This window comes from Sapajus apella, unplaced genomic scaffold (assembly GCF_009761245.1).
Source record: "Sapajus apella isolate SASKATOON/1434 unplaced genomic scaffold, GSC_monkey_1.0 scaffold39, whole genome shotgun sequence".
NCBI lineage: Eukaryota > Metazoa > Chordata > Mammalia > Primates > Cebidae > Sapajus > Sapajus apella.
Genome location: NW_022436979.1, coordinates 8,462,341 through 8,482,755, shown reverse-complemented (window position 1 = coordinate 8,482,755; position 20,415 = coordinate 8,462,341). Strand labels below are relative to the sequence as shown.

The following is a 20,415-nucleotide window of genomic DNA, read 5'->3' as shown; positions in this document are numbered from 1 at the left end:
AATTATATTCTTTTGTCTATTCCCTGTGCAAGAATGTCTCCTTGTACTAGTCCTAAGTGCTTGTTGGTACTTAGCCAAGGAGGTTACATATTTTATTAGATCTGCTATTTCCTTGTCTAATACAAGATTATTAGCAAGAAAGGGCTGTTCACAAAGAATCTCATAGGGGCTGAGCCCTATTTTCTGAGTAGAGTTTCCAGCCCTTAAGAATGCTATAGGTAGTAGAGAAGGCCACGGGAGGTGGGTTTCCTGTGCCAGTTTCTTTAGGTGTCTCTTAAGAATTTCATACATCTTTCCCGCTTTCCCTGAGGACTGAGGCCTCCAAGCACAGTGGAGATGATACTGTATTCCTAACGCCCTGGAAATTCCTTGGGTCACTGCAGCTTTGAAGGCAGGGCTGTTATCGCTTGAAGACAGCAAGGAAGTTTGAATCTAGGGATTATTCTATTAATCAGGGCTTTTATTACCCCTTGGGCTTTCTCTGTTCTACAGGGGAAAGCCTCAATGCAGTTTGTGTAGGTGTCCCCACATACTAGCAGATATTGATTTCCTCCAGACTTAGGCATATGCGTCATGTCCATTTGCAAGTCCTCACCTGGGTAATGACCGGTTCGCTGCTTCCCAGGAGATACTTTGTGATGTGACAAAGGATTATTTTTCTGGCACATTTCACATCCTTTGACAATTTGTTGGACAGCCTTGAAGAGATCACCTTCCGTAAATATAGATTTGGCCATTCAATGTGTATTATCTATACCCATATGGAAGGTTTGATGTAGGATTTTAAGTACTTCCCACCAGCTGGCAGCAGGTAGGAGCACTTTTCCCTCCTCAGTAGCTAGCCACTCTGAAGAAAGAAGATTATGTCCCTGGGGATTGCCCACTCTACCTCCTCTGATGAGTATTGAGGTCTAGCTCCCTGGAGAGGTTTTCTCATATTAAAGATCCTCCTGTAAATTCTTGTCTAGCTGCCCTTTTTGCCTCTAGGTCAGCTCGACGACTGCCCTCCACTTCTTTCTCATCTCCTTTCTGATGACCCCGGCAGTGTAAGGCTACTACCTCTTTGGACGGCTTGTAATAAGTCTAAAATTTCCTTATGATATTTCATGGGACTTCCTGCTGAAGTTAGGAACTCTCTTTCCTTCCATATGTCAGCACGAGCATGCAGAACCAGGTAAGCATATTTGGAATCTTTGTAAATGTTTATTCTCTTTCCTTTTCCTAATTTTAGAGCTTGAGCAAGGGCTACCAGTTTTGCCAGATGGGCACTAGTTCCAGGAGGAAGGGAATTACTTTCAAGCACTGTTTGATCACTGACTGCTGTATATCCTGTTTTTCAAACTCCATTTTCCATAAATAAACTTCCATCAGTGTATTGGTTAAGGTCAGGATTGGCTAGAGGAGTTTCTAAGAGAGCCTCTTGAGCTGCATAGTTCTGGGTTATAACCTGCTGACAGTTCTCTGTTTTCCCCTTACTCAGGAAGATACGTAGCTAGATTGAGGGCTGCACATGTGCACAGCTGAAGTTCAGGCCCTTCAAGCGTTAAGGCCTGATATTTGAGTAAGTGGTTGTCAGGCAGCCATAAGCCTCCTTTAGAGGCCAGAATTCCAGCTACATCATGTGAAGTCCATACAGTTAGATCTTTCCATTGCACTATTTTAACAGCTCCTGAGACCAGTATAGCCACTGTGGTTATGACTCACAAGCAGTGTGGCCAGCCTTTTGCTACTGTATTAATTTCCTTACTTAGGTATGCCAATGGTTGTGGCATGGTCCCCCAAGTCTGGGTGAGAACCCCCAGTGCTACTCATGACTTTTCGTAACATATAGGGAGAAGTCATTCCCTGTAGGAAGGCTTGAAGCTGGAGCCTGCAGTAGTGCCTGCTTGAGGGTCTGAAAGTCTGCCTGCCTCAGCTATAGGGTCCCATTGTAGTAGATGGGTGTTTGCTTTTTGGGTTTCCTTAATTACAGCGTATAGGTGTTTGGCTATTTCACCATATCTGGGAATCCACAATTGGCAGAATCCAATTATTCCTAAGAATCCCCGCAACCGTTTTAAGGTTTTTGGATGTGGGAAGGCCAATATGGGTTGGAGACATTCTCTATCAAAGGCCCAAGTGCCCTTAGACAAGACAAGCCCTAGGTATTTTACCTGTTGCCTACTAAATTGGGCTTTTGCTTTGGAAACCTTATATCCACAGGTGGCAAGAAAGTTTAGGAGGTCCTGTGTGGCCCGCTGACACTGGGTTTCTGAGTTAGCAGTTAAAAATAAGTCATCATTTGTTGAAGAACCAGGGTAACTGGATGTGAAAAATGACTAAGGTCCTGAGCTAGAACCTAGCCAAACAGGTGGGGGCTATCTCAAAAGCCCTGGGGTAACACTGTCCAGGTGAGCTGAGAATTCTGGTCTAAAGGGTCTTCAAAAGCAAATAGAAACTGGGAGTCAGGATGTAATGGAACACAGAAAAAGGCATCCTTATGGTCCAGGACTGGAAACCATTGTGCCTCTCCTGGTATTTGAGAGAGTGAGGTGTCTGAGTTGAGTACAGCTGGGCATAAAGGGATCACAGCTTCATTGATAAACCTGAGATCTTGCACCAGCCTCTGTTGTCCATTAGGTTTTTGTACTCCTAAAATTGGAGTATTACAAGGGCTGTTACAGGACTTCACTAGACATTGAGCTTTTAACTTCTTTACAGTATTCTGTAGTCCCGTTTTTGCTTCCTGTCTCGAGGGTTACTGTCTTTGGTAAGAAAAAGAGGTGGGATCCTTTAGCCTTATTCAAATTGGGCATGCATTCTTTGCCCATCCAAATTGTCTGTCCATTGCCCAAACCTTGGGATTAATCCCTTCTTTAAATAATGGGCAAGAAAGGATTTCCTCCCTGATGATGTTCATATAGACAATGGCTCCTGCACTGGCTAACAGGTCCCACCCTAGTAAGGGAGTTGGACTTCCTGGCATGATGAGGAAGGCATAGGAGAAGAGTATATCACCCCAGTTACAGCTTAGGGGTTGGGAGAAAATATGGGGAAACTGCTTGTCCTAGGACTCCTCCAACAGTTACAGACTTGGAGGACAACCATACAGGACAGGAGAGCAAAACTGAAAAGGCCGAGCCAGTGTCTAGGAGATCAACTTCCTAGCCCTCTATGGCTATCTTTACCCAGGGCTCGGTGTGGATGATGGCTTGTGCTGGTGCTTGCCCCAGGTTAGTGCATCTGCTCTGCTCCTCACAGGCAGTGTGGGCGCCTGTACCTTTAAATCCCTGCAGCCGTGCTATTGAAAAGCTGGGCCTCAAATGCAATGCCCCACCTGCTCAGTTCATGCCCATGATGCGCAGCCAGCTAGCAAGCAGGCCGGCTTTCCGGGTCACTGGTCACCCTGAGGGAGTGTGCTCCTGTGCTGTGACTGGCACAGCTGACCCTGGAGGGGGCTTGCCGGGGTGTCTTCCTGTGCCACCGCCCCCCCGACCTTCACCACCAGTGATTGTGGCTTTTACAGCCTGAGCCTGCACTGCCCAGTTTCTGCAGGCAGCATCTGCCCAGCGTTTCTCCTTAATGAATTTAAAAGAAGTGAATAGGAGAGATTAGCAAGACAGAGGGGTCCAATACAGTCACCATTCTGAAGTAACACAGTCACTCATGATGTTTCTCCTGGCTGGCTCACCAAAGATGTCACTGGGTGGTGGGACAGGACAGGGTTCAACTCCCTCCCTGATTGGATGTGCCCAAGGTTCTTGGGCTTCCTTTGCCCCAAGAATGAGAAAGAGGCCCTGGAGGTGCAGTGAGCTTACTGGTCAAGTAAATATTGAACCCAAACAGTTTAGCAGAGCGCGATTTATTAGAGAAAGAAAAAGAGAGAGAAGTAGAGAGACCTCCCACACTGCCATGGGAGGGGAATCCAGAGGGGTTATTGGCACAGGTAGAGATAGAGATACAGCTTCCCCATTACCATGGGAGGAGATCTGGAGAAGGAGTCTACACAGGTAAGGGGCAGGGGAATTTTAACCTGGGAGTTATTCTCACCCATTCATGTTCTTGTTTAATGAGAGGACTTCTTTTAAACTTCCTCTGGAGTGACTGGTCTTCAACTTTGATATCAGATTGGCTGTCTGATCTGCAACAGAGCCCCTTCCTCCCAGAGCTTTCTGTGGGCTTTTTAAACAAAGGAGCACAGCTGGAATTTTACCTAGCAGGCATGTGGGAAAGTCAAAGAACTCTAGGTTCTTGGATGAGGAGGTAGACAGAGGCATGGTGCTGGGAAGCTCTTGCCTTTGAAACCACGCCCCTTGTGGACTCGGTTTTCCTTCACACAGTCCCTCATAACCACCAGAACTGTGAGACAGTAAGATTCAGCTGTTTCAAGCTGCCCAATTTATGGTGCTTTATTAGTGTGGCCCTGCCAAACTAACACAATAGGCTAATATTATTAATCCCTCTCACAGCTTAGGGCCAACATCAGGATTTCCCTCATTTTATCAGCTTACCAGCATCAGAATAAGGGAAGAAATTCATTCAATTTTTTTTATTTTCTTGTTTCTATCTTTCTGTGGTTGATTGAGCTCTAGAAACGTGTTATTAATGGGAGGTGCACAGATTAGAAGCTCCCATGTCTGAGTTAGACAAAGGGAAAATTTTGCTGTTACCTTGGGTATGTTTGTACCTTTAAAAGATATCATGTACTCCAAGGTGAATTAATTACAGTATCTTGGAGTACATGATATCTTTTAAAGGTTCAAAGATACTCAAGGTAACAGCAAAATTTTCCCTTTGCTTTCCATGCATTCAAGACACAAGATATTTTGTACTATTTCTAATGAGAGACGGAAACAAGTGATTTTTATGTCCACCAAAAGGCATGATATAAAAAGTATATAAATTAATTCTTGGAATTTACAAAATAAAACTAAATGGCAAAACAAGAATAAATTTTTTAAAAAATTGTATACAGAACCCTTTAATTTTGTTTTCTTTTCATTTGTGGACAGTTTTTACTGATTGCATAAGACATCAGTTTGGGTGCAATCCACCTGACAAAACTATGAAACTAAAAATATTAGCTGATTTACAAAATAGCGAAATCTTTATTTGCAAAACATTTAAAAAGCAAAGGAATTGAAGGTGGGAGAAAAAACAAGTAATGCCACCTAATGTGTAACCTTTGCTCCCAATTCAATGATTTACATTTGTAATCACAAGGTACCACATCATACATTACACTGGAGGGCATAATCCAGCTACAAAGTTAGCTTTGTATAGTTATTAACTTCCTTTATCTACAGTTTAAAAATATTTACTTCTGATTTAACTTGTTTATAATTAAAGGTCAACTGAATTTTATTTGTTTAAGGAGTGTTCTTCAATGGTTTACCGGGAAACTCAGAAAATAGGGAACAGGGAAGCTGGGGACTCACAGAACAGAGACATGAAAATGGCACAGAAACTAAGTTTTCAGTGCACCCATACAAGTAGCTGACATAGAATGGAGGCTCAATGAATATTCGTCAAATAAATAAAATCAGTCTACTGGAAAAAAAACAAACATGCACACACACACTACATTTCCTACCACTGGTTATAACTCAGTGTTTCCATCAAATGAGAGAACCCCATAACAGCTATGCTTTCGATTCAGAATAGCACCTAATTACACCTGAATGTTACCAACTGAAAGGCCCAAACTGTCTCTACAGTTGCTTAGATCATCCCAAGATCTTCGCAGTTCGCAAGGCCATCTGCGTAAAAACGTATTTTTAAAAAGGGTTCATAACAACTGCCAGCATATTGTTTCTTACAGCAGCAATCATGGAAAAATATCCAGTCTTCTATATTTAGGAAATTTCTTGCTGATGAGATTTAGCAATGGGTACATTGATTTCATCTCAAGGTAATTAGTGTCACTTTTTCTATCCCTAAATCTTAGACAAAAAGAAATTTATCCACTGGCTAAATAGTTTTTCAAGAGAGTGATTAATGAAGAAATTTGCAAAACACCTGGCCAGTATTCCTCAAAACTGTCAAAAACATAAAAAATCAAGGAAAGTCTTACCTGTTGTCATAGCTGAGGGGAGTCTAAATGTGACAACTAAATGTATTACCTTAAATGGGATCTTAGAACAGAAAAAGGGTATTAAGTAAAAACTAAGGAAATCTGAATAACATATGAACTTGATTAATAATCAGTGGATGGATACTGGTCCATTAATTATAATAAATATGTCATACTAATTATAACAATTGAGATGTTAATAGCAGGGGAACTGGTTACCAGGTAAGTGGAAACTCTGCTATCAAAACCTGTCTGTAAATCTAACACTATTTTTAGAAATAAAATCTATTTTTAAAATTGTTCGGCTGTTTATATACATATAAAACACTTAGCAAATTATGCATCTGTAATCTTACTTATATGAAGTTTCATGAATGCCACATACATGGGCATACACACACATATACACACAAACAAAAGCACACGCACCCCCATACACACAGGGCTGCTGAGATGCTTGGGTTAAAGCATGTATACTTGTTTCCTGGTAGATGAGATAGGTTACTTTTAAACCAAGACTTTTTTAGTCAGCAAATGAGTGGCCTGTCATTTCCCTTACACATACAGTTCATTGAGGCTAGAAACACTGTTTGTTTTGTAATCTCAAAAATAGCTGCTACAAGGACTTATTCTGTCTATCTGTGCTTTATGAAGCTAATATTTCCCATCTAAGAGATATCAGAAAATGCCCTCAGGTCTGGGATGAAATATAATAAGACTCTTGCTATAGGCATATCAATGGGAATTAAGGTCATCACAAGTCTTCCTCAATAGTGCAGTTTAGAAAATTTGTTTCATGCTTTTTGCATGAAATTGTTTTACAGGTGTTCAATCCATGTGTTTTAGACATAATTAAAGAGAAAAACATGTGTTTTTCCCAAAGTAGGCCAATATAATTTTATAGTATCATTCATCCTAAAACATTGTTGTAAATTTTTTTTTCATGTATATTTAAGGTTTAAAAAAACAATATTAAAGCAAGGCTTCTCATGATTAGTGTATACACTGTGGAATAGCAGATGTTACAGTGTACCCTCAGGACAAAAGAGGCTGCCAAATTTGAACACATCAGTTTTAACAACCCTGAAACTCATTTTTGCCAAATGTTTTAAGTACAGGAAATAACTTGAGCCATGCTGTATTTTCTTTTTTATTTAAAACATGACTAAAGGTTGAGTCTTTCAGAATATCTGAGGCAAATAGCCAATTAAAGCTATTCATGATTTGCAAACTACTTTGTGAGATGATTATACACCATAACCCAATTTGAGTTACCTAAAGTAAGAGGTTGATGATAAGATCCCTGATATTTTCAGAATTATTTGCAATGATCCATACTATTGGTCTAAATTAAAAGGCAGAAATAAGGAATTACAAACATAAATGTTTGGCAACATCTGAATATTTTTTTAAAAAGAAATAAATGTGCTCTAAAAATATCTCAATGTGATGTTGAGTTTTACATATTTCATTTCTGCATTATGTACTTATGCTTTTATCCAACAAATATTGAGTGTTTTCATCCAATTCACATTCATAATTACAGATGACACCCACAATATACTTGGGAGGACAGAAATGTAAAAAACAAAACTTCCAATTACCTATGATCATTTTAATGTACAAATTGTGTCAGAATAAAAATTTACTTAAAGGAAAAATCTGGCAATATTTGTGGAGAAGTATTGTGTATATATATGTATATATTTATGTTTAAATAGCAATCTTTAAACCATTTTGGCAGCTTATTCTGACATAGAACTTAAAGTCATATGGTTAGGTTCAGTGTGTAACAGCAGATGACTTTCTTTTATAGCCTCTAACAACACCCTTAATTCCACCCATATTGGTCACAAACTAGTCATCACCAACAGAAAAACAAGTCAAAGTACAAGCATACTGGTTCAATAACATTACTATTTGAATACACAGTGAAAGATTTTTACATTGTGTTCACTTAACTCTATTTGTCATGTGCCCACAAGGTATAGTCAATATCTTAGCTAAAAACTGCAATTACTTTTGCACCAATCTAATAATACTAGAACATCAAGAAATACTAAAAGAGCTATATTTATGAAATACATTTAGTGTAAATGGCTCCTGGAAATGCCAAAATACAGAAACTGGAGATGGATGACTCCTCTATTCTGGTAAAACCATATCTATCTCTCAGAATCCAGCTTAGAAATCATTTCCTCTGCGACGGTTAACCAAAACACTGCCCATTTGCCCCCATATAGTTTCCTACTATCTCTATATTTTTTTATTAAGACTCTTAGACATATTTCACTGTATTGTCATTAATTTATTTACATATCTACACATTGTAATTTATTTATTTACATATCTGCTAGCCCTATTAGGTCACAGACTCATTAAAGGGGTGAATTCTTATTTATCCAGCTTCTAGCTCACTGCTCTGTACATTTTAAGCATTCATTAAGTGTTGATATATATGATTAAGTGAAAGAAACCAGTCAAAAAAGCTATATAATATACAACTGTTCTGCAGTGAACAAGTCTATGCAGACCTACATCCAAGGGCCAAGGAAGCTGAGATGTCGAAGAAATAGGCCAATAAACCCAGTTTCTCAGAAAGAAACATTTAATCGGGACTCAAGAACAGAAGCCATGTCTCAAGCAGCCACAAGATGAAATGGCGGATCACCACACTTCCCAGGGCTTAATAATATGCCACAGGGAAAGGGTATGTATGTTACAGACGGGATGTGCCTGACAATTGCCTAAGGGCAAGATTTATGGTATATGTGACAACATCAAGTTTGTTTTGACCTAAGAGAGCATTTACAGTAAGTGCATACTCTTACAAAAGGAACAGTAGGTAAAATATAAATCTTATAGGCATTCCAGAACTGGGGTTATTCAGAAGTCAACACGGTGGATTAGCATCCAAGATGGAGTTGTTTTAGTCTCCACAATGACAGTCCGGAAAAGGCTAAAGTATAGGTAGAAAAAAAAATCGGTGATTGTTAGGGTTTGGGCAAAGGGAGGTCCCTCTTACCCTTCTACAACACTTGGAAATTATGGGAGCTACAATTCAAGATGAGATTTGGGTGAAGACACAGCCAAACCATATCAAGCAGTGAGACTATTTTGTATGATACCATAATGGTAGATATGTGACATTATACATTTATCAAAACTCATAGAAGGTGCAACACAATGAATGGGTTCTAGTGTAAACTATAACCTTGAGTTAATAATAATGGACCAATATTGGATCATCAAGTGTAAAGAATGTGACATACTGGTGAAAGATAATAATAAGAACAGAGACAGAGAGAGTAGAAGAGGGGGAGGGCCATAAGAATTCTTTGTACTGTCTGCTCAATTTTTCCATAAAACTAAAACTGCTCTAAAAACCTATTAATTTCAAAAATATATTGAAAAATAAATGATGTTTAAGGACTGTGATTCTGTTTCAAGTTACTGAGCAATGTTAAATTCTTTCATAAACTTTGCAACTTCCATTAGAGTACTAAAAAAAATTCTGAACATCAGCTTGTTGAGATTAATTTGGTAAAGCTGTAGTTGGAATTCTTAGATTCTTTACATTTTTGACACACTGCCAATATCATTACTTGGCAAAACAAGAATCTCCCTAGGGTATCTTCCCTACTTTCAAACATCATTTTCTGGTTATCTGCATCCATACCCCTTCTCTGCTAATGTTTAAAGTGTATGCATACAAAGAAAGGGTTTCCTATTTATTCATACTACTGGGATTCATTTGAGGATTGTATGTAACCTTTACCACATGCATTTATTATATTAATAGATTGTGCTCAAGTCATATATTTTTTGACTCATGCATACCATCTAGTCTATGTCCTTAATCAAGGTAAAACTTTAAAATATTGCCCCAATATATAATTTCAGCCACTCTGTACTCAACACTATTAAACACAAAAATTCTGAAATTACATTAGTCAAAATTAAAATTTATCTTGAATATCTCACTCAAGAAATTTTTCTTGTTACACACTAACTTCCAAGAAATAGGAGCTTGGAATATACCAAAAACTATCACATACTTCCTATCATTAAGGAGTTTATACTTTTTTTAAGTGAAAGGGACAAATGAACAGACAATTACCATACAGCACTATTATTTCTAAAATAATGGGTACGTTTTAGGCTATATTTTAGTAGATACTGCCCATAAAACTATTGTTTTTATTGTCAGTCCAAAGATGCTGCAGAGTCAGAACAGACTCAATAAGAAGAATCATTAAGAAGAAAAAGAAAAGATGAAGGAAGAGTGAGACTATTACCATGGTCTCTGACTTCAGAAAGTGGGAAGATAGTGCCACAATCCACAGAGATATGGAACACAGAAGCAAGACCCGATTCTATGGGCAGTTCGTGATGAGTAGTTAGAGGCAAAAAGGGCGGAGTGATAAATATATATGAAATTTCAAGTACAAGAACAGATAAAATGGAGAATAAATATACTTATTGAGAAAGTCTACATGATGTAGACTGTGAACATAAGAGAATCTGTGTCAAAGCCCTAAAAGGAATTGACAGATGTCAACACCAATAGTTTAACAGAAGAGGACCTTGCAAAGAACCCTAAAAAGACTAAAAATTGGAAGGCAAGAAACAGAGTGCAGAGGCATGAAATTTAAGGCAGGAAAATGGTTCAATACGTAGGAGATAAAGAGAATGAAATGTTAAAAAGAAGTAGAAATTGCAAAGATCACAATGCGTACGTGTATGCTTGGACATTGCATGATGAATATTGCTATTTTCTTAAGAGAAAAGCTAAGGCGGTACCGTTTCCTTCCCCTCCCTTCAGTGCCTATCATCCATCATCCATTGATATTCATCATCCATTTATGTATTCAAAAAAATGTAAAGGGCCCATAATGTCTTAAGAAATTGAATACTTTAGAAATAGAAAGCAAATTCTTTTGAGTAGTTGGAATATATCAAAGACAAAACAGACCAAAAACTCTGCCTTTGTGGAGCATTCACTCTGGAAGTGAGGAAAGCAGAGAATAGAATACAAGTGAAGGGAAGAGAAATTTTAATATATTGAATATTTAATAGTATGTGCATTAGTTCTTATTCTGCTAATAAAGACATACCCAAGACTGAGTAATTGATAAAGAAAAAGAGGTTTAATGGACTCAGTTCCACATGGCTGTGGAGGCCTCACAATCATGGCAAAAAACAGAGAGGGAGCAAAGGCATGTTTTACATGGAAACAGGCAAGAGAAATGAGAGCCAAGTGAAGAAAGAAGCTCCTTGTAAAACCATCAGATCTCATACAAAGTAATTCTCTGTCATGAGAACCATATGAGGGAACCCATGATTTAATTATCTCCACCTGGTCCTGCTCTTGACACATAGGGATTATCACAATTGAAGGTGAGATTGGGATGAGCCCGTAGAACCAAACCAGATCATTCTGCCTCTAGCCACTCCCAAATTTCACATCCTCACATTTCAAAACCAATCATGCCTTCCCAACAGTCCCCTAAAGTCTTAACTCATTTCAGCATTAACACAAAAGTCCACAGCTCAAAGTCATATCTGAGATAAGGCAATTCCCTTCCACCTATGGGCCTGTAAAATCAAAAGCAAGTTAATTACTTCCTAGATATAATGGGGGTACAGAGATTTGGTAAATACAGCCATTCCAAATGGGAGAAATTGGCCAAAACAAAGGAGATGCTGGCCTCATGGAAGTCCAAAATCCAGCAAGGCAGTCAAATCTTAGAGATCTTAAATGATCTTTGACACCATGTCTCAGATCCAGGTTACACAGATGCAAAAGGTAGGCTCCCATGGCTTTGGACAGCTCCACCCCTGTGGCTTTGCAAGGTATATTACTCCCTCCCCCAGCTATTTCATGGGCTGGCATTGAGTGTCTGTGGCTTTTCCAGGCACGTGGTGCAAGCTGTTGGTGGATCTAACATTCTGGGGTCTGGAGAATGGTGGTCCTCTTCTCACAACTCCACTAGGCAGTGCCCCAGTGGGGACACTGTGTGGGAGCTCCAACCTCATATTTCCCTTTCACATTCCCCTAGCAGAGGTGCTCTATGAGGGCTTCACCCCTGCAGCAGACTTCTGTCTGGATACATCCTCTGAAATCTAGGCAGAGATTCCCAAACTTCAATTCTTGATTTCTGCACAACAGCACACCCAACACCATGTGTTCGTTACCAAGGATTGGGGCTTACACTGTCTGAAGCAATGGCCTGAGCTGTACCTTCTACCCTTATGGTCACAGTTGGAGAGGTTGGGATGCAGGACACCAAGTCCCAAGGCAGCAAACAGCAGGGGGGCCCTGAACAGCAAGGCCCAGGAAACAACTTTTCCCTCCTAGGCCTCTAGGCCTGTGATGGGATGTCCTGCTGTAAGGGTCTATGAGATATTTTCCCCATTACCTGGGTGATTAACATTTGGCTCCTTATTACCTATACAAATTTCTACTGCCAGCTTGAATTTCTCTCCAGACAGTTAGTTTTTCTTTTCTACTGCATCATCAGTCTGCAAATTTTTCAATTTTTTTGTTCTGTTTCATTTTGAATACTTTGCCACTTAGAAATTTTGTCTGCCAGATACCCTAAATTATCTCTCTCAAGTTTCATAGATATTTAAGGCAGGGGGAAAATGTCACCAATCTCTTTGCAAAGAGTGATCTTTGCTCCAGTTCCCAACAGATTTCTCATCTCCGTCTGAGACCACCTCAGCCTGGACTTTATTGTCCAAATCACTGTCACCTTTTTGGTCACAGCCATTCAACAAATCACTAGGAATACAAAATTTCCCCCATGCTGTTCTCCTGATAGTGAGTGAGTTCTCACAAGATCTGATGGATTTATAAGGGGTCTTCTCCCTTCACGTGGCCCTTTCTCTCACCTGCTGCCATGTAAGATGTGCCTCTCTCTCTTCTGCCATAATTGTAAGTTTCCTGAGCCCTCCCTAGCCAGATGGAACTGTGAGTCAATTAAACCTCTTTGCTTTATAAATTACCCAGTCACAAGTATTTATAGCAGTATGAGAACAGGCTAATAAAATTCTATTAGATTGATGCTATTATAGAAAAGGAAAAGAAACGGAAAATAAAGTAAAAATCAAGCAGATAAATGTTGAAGTAGTATTTTAATGAAGAGGAAAAGAACTAGATTTTGAAGTAAATATAGAAAGATTTATAGTTACAGCAAAGAAGGGACATTGTTAGCATGATCTGGAACCAAGGAAAAGAAGATAGTCACAGATGTGTTAACAGTAAGTAAAGGAAGTACTTTATACTTTCAGGTAAAGTAAAAGTTCTCCTACTCACAGTGAAGAAAATAGTTTAGCAATAAGGAGGTTAGAAAAGAGTGGAAATGTTTGAATTTGCTACAGTAGAGCATAAGAGACAGAACCAACTAGATGAAGATGGGAAGGTTGCATGCTATGTTGAAGACCAATGAGATTGGAGCCTGTGAATAGAGAGCCACATTTACTTTAGTAGTTTATTATTTGCTCTCACAATACCCTAATAGCATGAATTTGAAAATATAGAAGTGGAATAGATTCATCCATGTAGATACAACAGTAACATAATGACATTGACATTATTGACAAGAAAGTGATGCCAATAAAGTGTTGTGAAATCTGGAAAAGAAAGAATAGAAAAAAGTCAAGAGAGGGCTGACAGGGAAGAAGTAGAATGGCCAAAGGCCTAGAGATCTAAAGTTTAGCAGCCTCAAAAAGATTACAATAATATATTTTGAATGATGAATGCCTAACTTAAGGTAAAAGTTAAAAAATACTAATATCTGAAAATTTGTTGAAAAAATAGTTCTATGCTTTGGACAAATATTGATTTAACTATTTACCATCATATCTTAAATAATTACCAACTGTTTTATTAGATATTTTTAATTGCCCAAGAAATTCAATTATGTACAAAGAAAACAGTGGACTTATTCAAACTTAATAAAACATGAAAATGATTTGGAAGTAGGATTTAGATTCATTGCTTAGGGTGAAATCTTACAGAAAAAGCTAGAAGATGACTTGAGGTACAGGTGGCGTAGCTTCTCTGTTGTTTATCTGTTAGGGAAAAGAACAAAACTTTGGGAGCAAAATCAATAAACCTGCAGATACATTCTAGGGTGCTAGGGAGGTATTCACCAGTAGTACCTAGAGAGATAAAGCGAAGTGAAGAAAGGAGCCTATTTTAGTTGCTTTGTTTTAGAACAGACTATTTTTTGAAGCAAATTTAGTTTCACAGAAAAAAAAAAAAAAGAGAGAGCAGAAGGCACAGATATTTCCTACATACTCATTAAAGCACACAAGCACAAACTCCCCAACTATCAACATCCCTCACCAGAGAGGTACATTTGTTAAAACTGATTAATCTACATTGTTATGTCATTATTAACCAAAGTCCATAGTTTATATTAGGGTTTATATCAAAGCCAATATTTGTGCTTTGAACAAATGTATAATGACAGATATTGACTGTTATAGTTTTATGCAGAATAGTTTCACTGCAATTACACACCTCTGTTCTGTCTCCATAGTTTTACCTTTTCCAGACTGTCATATAGTTGTAACCAAGGTACCCTTTTAGGATTGGCTCATTTCACTTAGAAATGTACATTTAAGGTTCCCCTCGTCTTTTAATGGCTTCACAGCTCATTTCTTTTTAGCACTGATTAATATTGCATTGTCTTTTGTATCACAGTTTATTCATTCATTGACCTACGGAAAGACATCTTGGTTGTTTTCGGGTTTCAGCATTTACATAAAGCTGCTATAAATATCTATAAGCAGGCTTTTGTGTGGGTGTAAATTTTCAGATTCTTTGGATAAATACCAAAGAGCAAGATTGCTAGATCAAATTTACAATAGAGATTTAGAAGTTATTCGAGTCCACTCTCAAATAACACTATGCCATTTCATGGGTAGTGTGAGTACCTTATCATAATAATAAAAAAATCCTAATTCCTCTCTCTTATTCATATTGCTGGCATTCGTTACACTTATACATAAGCATATATAAACATATACATATATGTTTTTGATATATATTCAAATATATATATATTCAAATACATTATTGCTATTATTATTTTGAACAAATTATCTGTTAGATCAATTAAGAATTAAAAATGGAAGTTTTTATTCTAACTTTGTTTATTTCTTCTTTCATTCTCTTCACAACTTTATGTAGATTCAAGTTTCTGACCTATATAATTTTACTTTTCTCCGTAGAACTTCTTTAATATGTCTTGCAAAGCAGGTCTACTGGCAACAAATTTCATTAATTTTTTTATTGTGTGAGAAAATATTTCTGCTTGATACTTAAAGGATAATTTTGTAGGGTACAGTATTCTAGTTTGGTGGGCTTTTTTTCTCAACATTTTAATACTTCACTCCACTCTCTTCTTACTTTCCTGGCTTCTGAGAGAAAGTAGTGTGTAATTCTTTGCTCTTCTATATGCAAGATATCTTTATCCTCTGGCTTCTTTCCAAATTTTTTCTTTATTTTTGATATTCTGCAATTTGAATATAATATGCCCAAGTGTAGTTATTGTTGTGTTTTGAATTTCTCTCTCTCTCTCTTTGTTTATTTTTTTGTTTTGTTTTGTTTGCAACTATCTGAATTCTAGATTTATAGTTTGGTGTCTGTGGAAAACATTTTCAGTCATCATTGTTATTGCTTCAAATATTTCTACTCTTCCTGTCTCTCTTCTCCTTCTGGTATTCTCATTACATGTAGTTTAACCTTTTGTTGTTATCTCACAGTCCTTGGATACTCTGTTTTAGTTGTTTACTCTTTTTTCTCTCCACCTTTCAGTTTTAGAAGTGTTTTATTGAAATATCTCTAAGCTCAGAGATTCTTTCCTCAGCAATGTCTGAGGAAACATTTGCAGAGGGCTAGGCACTGAGCACCATGTGTCATGCTAGGCCGTGGACCAATGCTTTCTGTCTGTTTTATTAACTGATTCAGAAATACATGTACACGTTTGATACACATTCTTCAGGTGACCTCAAATGGGGTATTATAAAATTTAAGAACTGGAATGGCTTTCAGAAGCAATCTCTTTTACTAATAATTCTGCAAGCAACTAATATTTATTGGATGATTAAAATGTCAGACATCATGCTAAAGGCTTTACATGTAGTCCTTCATTTATTAATTAGCCCAGTATGTTTTTTTTTTTTTTTTTTTGACGGAGTTTCACTCTTGTTACCCAGGCTGGAGTGCAGTGGCGCGACCTCGACTCACCGCAACCTCCGCCTCCTGGGTTCAGGCAATTCTCCTGCCTCAGCCTACTGAGTAGCTGGGATTACAGGCACATGCCACCATGCCCAGCTAATTTTTTGTATTTTTAGTAGAGACGGGGTTTCACCATGTTGACCAGGATGGTCTCGATCTCTTGACCTCGTGATCCACCCGCCTCGGCCTCCCAAAGTGCTGGGATTACAGGCTTGAGCCACCGCGCCCGGCCCATATGCGTTATTTTTTATCTTCCTTGTATACGTGAGGGAACTCACGTATACAAGGAAGAACTTTCCCTTCTGAAAGGTGAAATAACTTGCTTAAATTCACACAGGAAGAAGCAGTGCCAGTTTCTGAAACCAAGTTGATTCAGCAGCTTCAAAGCCCATAGATTTTCCTACCACATTCTGATAAATCATTAATGAAAACACTCATTAGAGGCTAGGCGCAGTGGCTCACACCTATAATCCCAGGACTTTGGGAGGCCGAGGTGGGTGGATAATCTGAGGTCAAGAGTTCAAGACAAACTTGGCCAACATGGTGAAAGCCTGTCTCTACTAAAGATACAAAAATTATCTGGCTGTGGTCGCATGCACCTGTAATCCCAGCTACCCAGGAGGCTGAGGCAGGAGAGTCGCTGGTACCCTGGGCAAACAGCCTGCAGTGAGCCAAGATTACGCCACTGCACTCCAGCTTGGGCGACAGAGCAAGACTCTGTCGAAAGAAAGAAAGAAGGAAAGAAGAAAGGAAGAAAAGAAGGAAGAAAAGAAGGAAAGAGGGAGGGAGGGAAGCAAAGAAGGAAGGACGGAAGGACGGAAGGAAAGAAAAAGAAAAGAAAAGAAAAGAAGAAAAGAAAAGAAAAGAAAAGCAAGAAAGTGGGAGGGAGGAAGGGATGGAAAGAGGGAGGGAAGGAAGGAAAGAAAGTGGGGGAGGGAGGGAGGGAAGGAGGAAGGAAGGAGGAAATAGGGGGTTGGAGGAAGGAAGAAAGGAAGGAAGGAAGGAAGGAAGGAAGGAAGGAAGGAAAACACTCATTAGAAAATGGGCAAGAGATGGCCATATTCACTGGACACCTAATCTGGCTCAAGGTGACAAATGTGGAAAGGTGCATGGGGAGGCTTTCTTCCTACTGCAAAAACGCAAGTCTGAGAGCTGGCGCCACCCAGCAATGACTCTGCTTTCACTTTCGGGGTGGCAGGGGAGATGATTCCGGTTCCAGGATCCCCCTTCCTGGTCACCTGCAATTCTCGGCTCATTCCACCTACAGAAAGAGAAGCCATCTCAGTATGATTTTTATGGACATAGCTGACCTTTCATGACTTCCATGAGGAACGGAGTTTCTTTGATGAGCCTCAGGGAGAGCTGTGCCATGTGATGCAGGAGAACTTTGCATGTATAACCTTGCTCGTTGTTGGTGGGAAGCAGTGAGAGCAGGCACCCTCTGTGGAGTGTTTCAGTAGAAAGTGTCACAGCTAGGTCCATGCATCCAGAAGGTTCATCCCTGTGAGATGTGTGTTTTGGTCATGAGGGACATTTTGCACCTGGCTGAGCACCAAAAAATGCTGTCTGGGTAGAGATGGTACACTTGTGAGGCATGTGGGAAACAATTCTGGTTTAGTGCAAACCTGCACCAGTACCAGAAGGAACACAGTGGAACAGAGATGTGGACGATGCTTCCTCTGTGAAAGGCTGCAGATTGTGTCAGGAAGGCCCTTCACCTGTGGGAAAGTTGGGAAGGATTTTCCCGGCAGCTGTGCCTTCTCCAGCACAGGCTACTCACAACTGGATGGAAGCCACACAGCAGCACCAAATGTGGGGAGGCCTTTCACAGCAGAAAAAGTCATTAGAAGTGCAGTGAGCCAGGAAACCTTTCAGATACAAATCCAAACTTGTTCAGCATCAGGGATTTCACAAATGGAGAAAAGGCCTTAGGAGTGCGGCAACTACGGGAAATTCTTTAGCCAAAACTCCAGTCTCATTTGTCACTGGAGAATTCCACTGGAGAAAGACTTATGAGTGTGGCGAATGTGGAGAATTTCTTTAGGCAAAGCTCTGGCATCATTGAACACTAGAGAATTCACACTAGAGCTAGGCCTCATGTGCATGGTGAATGTAGGATGTCTTTTAGCCAGAGCTCCATCGTTAGTAATCACAGAGAGTTCACACTGCAGCAAAGCCCTGAGAATGTGGTACATATGGGAAATCCTTTCAACAAAGACCTGGCCTCATTCAGCACTATAGAGTTCATGCTGGAGAAAGGCTTCTATATTCAGTACAACAACTCAGGAGGGAGGCATCTGCCTGATCAAACCCCATGCATCTGAACATCCACAGTGGAGAGGCTCCCTGTAAATTCCAGGTAAGTGGGAAGCTTTAAGGAGCTGCATTGTACTTTCTAACCTGTGCAGGCCATGACCCTTGCCAGATTTAGTTCACTGCCAGTTTCTATGGCATAAGTCATTTCACCTCTACCACCTGACAGGTTCCCCATAGTGTATGTTAGTCACCCCAGTGTAATAAAGGAAAGCAGATGTTTCTGTTCTCTCCCTCTCATTCCCTGGAGAAAACCACGAATAGTCTGTGCCCTTAGGGGAGTGTCATTCCTTCCCCTCTGACTAGTTAAGGCATGATCCTGACCCAATCTTGTCTAAGAAGATTGATCCAGTCTGGGTATTACCGGCAATTCGCAAGTAACTTTTCCTTCTTCCAATTTTGGTCTAATTTATTTTGCTTGCAAAGACCACCTGGGAAAGAGTATTCCACTTGGTGATCCTAGTTTGTGGTCTAGATGCCAGGATTTCTTTGTAGGCTCTGAGGAGGGGGGATGTTGTTGTGACAGCTTGTAGGACTTTGGGGAGAAGGATGAATCCCTTTTTCTCAGGGGATGTCACATAACTCCTAGCACCATTGAGGGGACTCCAGGCACTGCACAGGAACCATGTGCCCAGAGGTCCAAAACTCAAGTTTCTGGTGTCAATTGTAAGAATATAGAGGCCAGGCTAAAACCATAATTGGTGCAGAAACACTGGATGTGATTAGTGAGGTCTGGCAGAGACTGTGTCAACGTCGAGAATGGTGCCTCCTCTGCAGTGTCTCCGTAGGTGTTTCAACGACTATGGCTATGAGGATGAATGGGTGAACTCCATGCTGGTTTTTTCTTGGAACTGACCCGTCAAAGCCAATAAAGTTTTGTTTACTGCTGTAATGACCTCAAGGCCGTTGCTGCACAGCCATGAAAATGAAAATAGAGAAATGAGAGACCTCATAGTCCAGGGATGTGGCTTTTGTCACCCCTCTAGCATTTCTGTTGACTCATATGGGAATGCTGTTTATAGCTTACCGATATTTCCTGCCGCTGATGTGGGCTGCCTTTCCCAAGGCATGGGGGAGTCAATACAGGGTGGCAAAACCTTATGTATTCCTTTAAAAAATAGATCCACACTTTTATTTAGATAATTTTTAACATTCTATTGAAGTATAACTGGTATGCTATAAACTACACATATTTAAGGTGGACAATTGAGTTGATTATCAGCCTGGATGATATACCAAGACCCCCAACTCTATTTCAAAACAATTAAAAATATTAGCTGCTCTTGGTGGAGCATGTCCTTGGTCCCAGCTGCTTGAGAGGCTTGAGGGGATGATCCGCTGGGCCTCACCATACCGAATTATGATCACAACCTTGCATTACAGCCTGCACAACAGAGCAAGACACTGTCTCTCTAAAAAAACAACAAAAACAAAAACCAGTGTACAATTTACATAGTTTGAACGTATATAGAAACTCATGAAACTGTCACAATCATGCTAATGAACATATCCAAATATCTAATCCTGTATACCTACCTTTTTAATGATCCCTCTCTGCCCTCACTAGCCCTTCAGGCAACCTCTGATTTTTTTTTCAAAATAAATTAGTTAATATTTTCTGGAATTTTATTTGGCTGGAATCTTACAGTTTTTTTTATTATTATTCTTGTTTTCTTCGTGCTGCATAATTATTTTAATATTTATAAATGTTGCTTATGTGAATAGTTCATTCTTTTCTTGGTGAGTCGTAACCTGTTCTATGGAAGTTATCACTATTTGTTTACCTATTTATCTG

At 39.5% G+C, this 20,415-nt stretch overlaps 1 long non-coding RNA gene across 1 annotated transcript; it reads left to right on the top strand.

Moving 5' to 3' along the window:
- The first annotated feature begins 229 nt into the window (after nt 1-229).
- LOC116565200 lies at nt 230-19,959 on the top strand. The gene is made up of 3 exons (XR_004275321.1): nt 230-330; nt 5,716-5,724; nt 19,948-19,959. It is a non-coding gene; the product is annotated as an uncharacterized LOC116565200 (long non-coding RNA).
- Nucleotides 19,960-20,415: the final 456 nt, after the last annotated feature.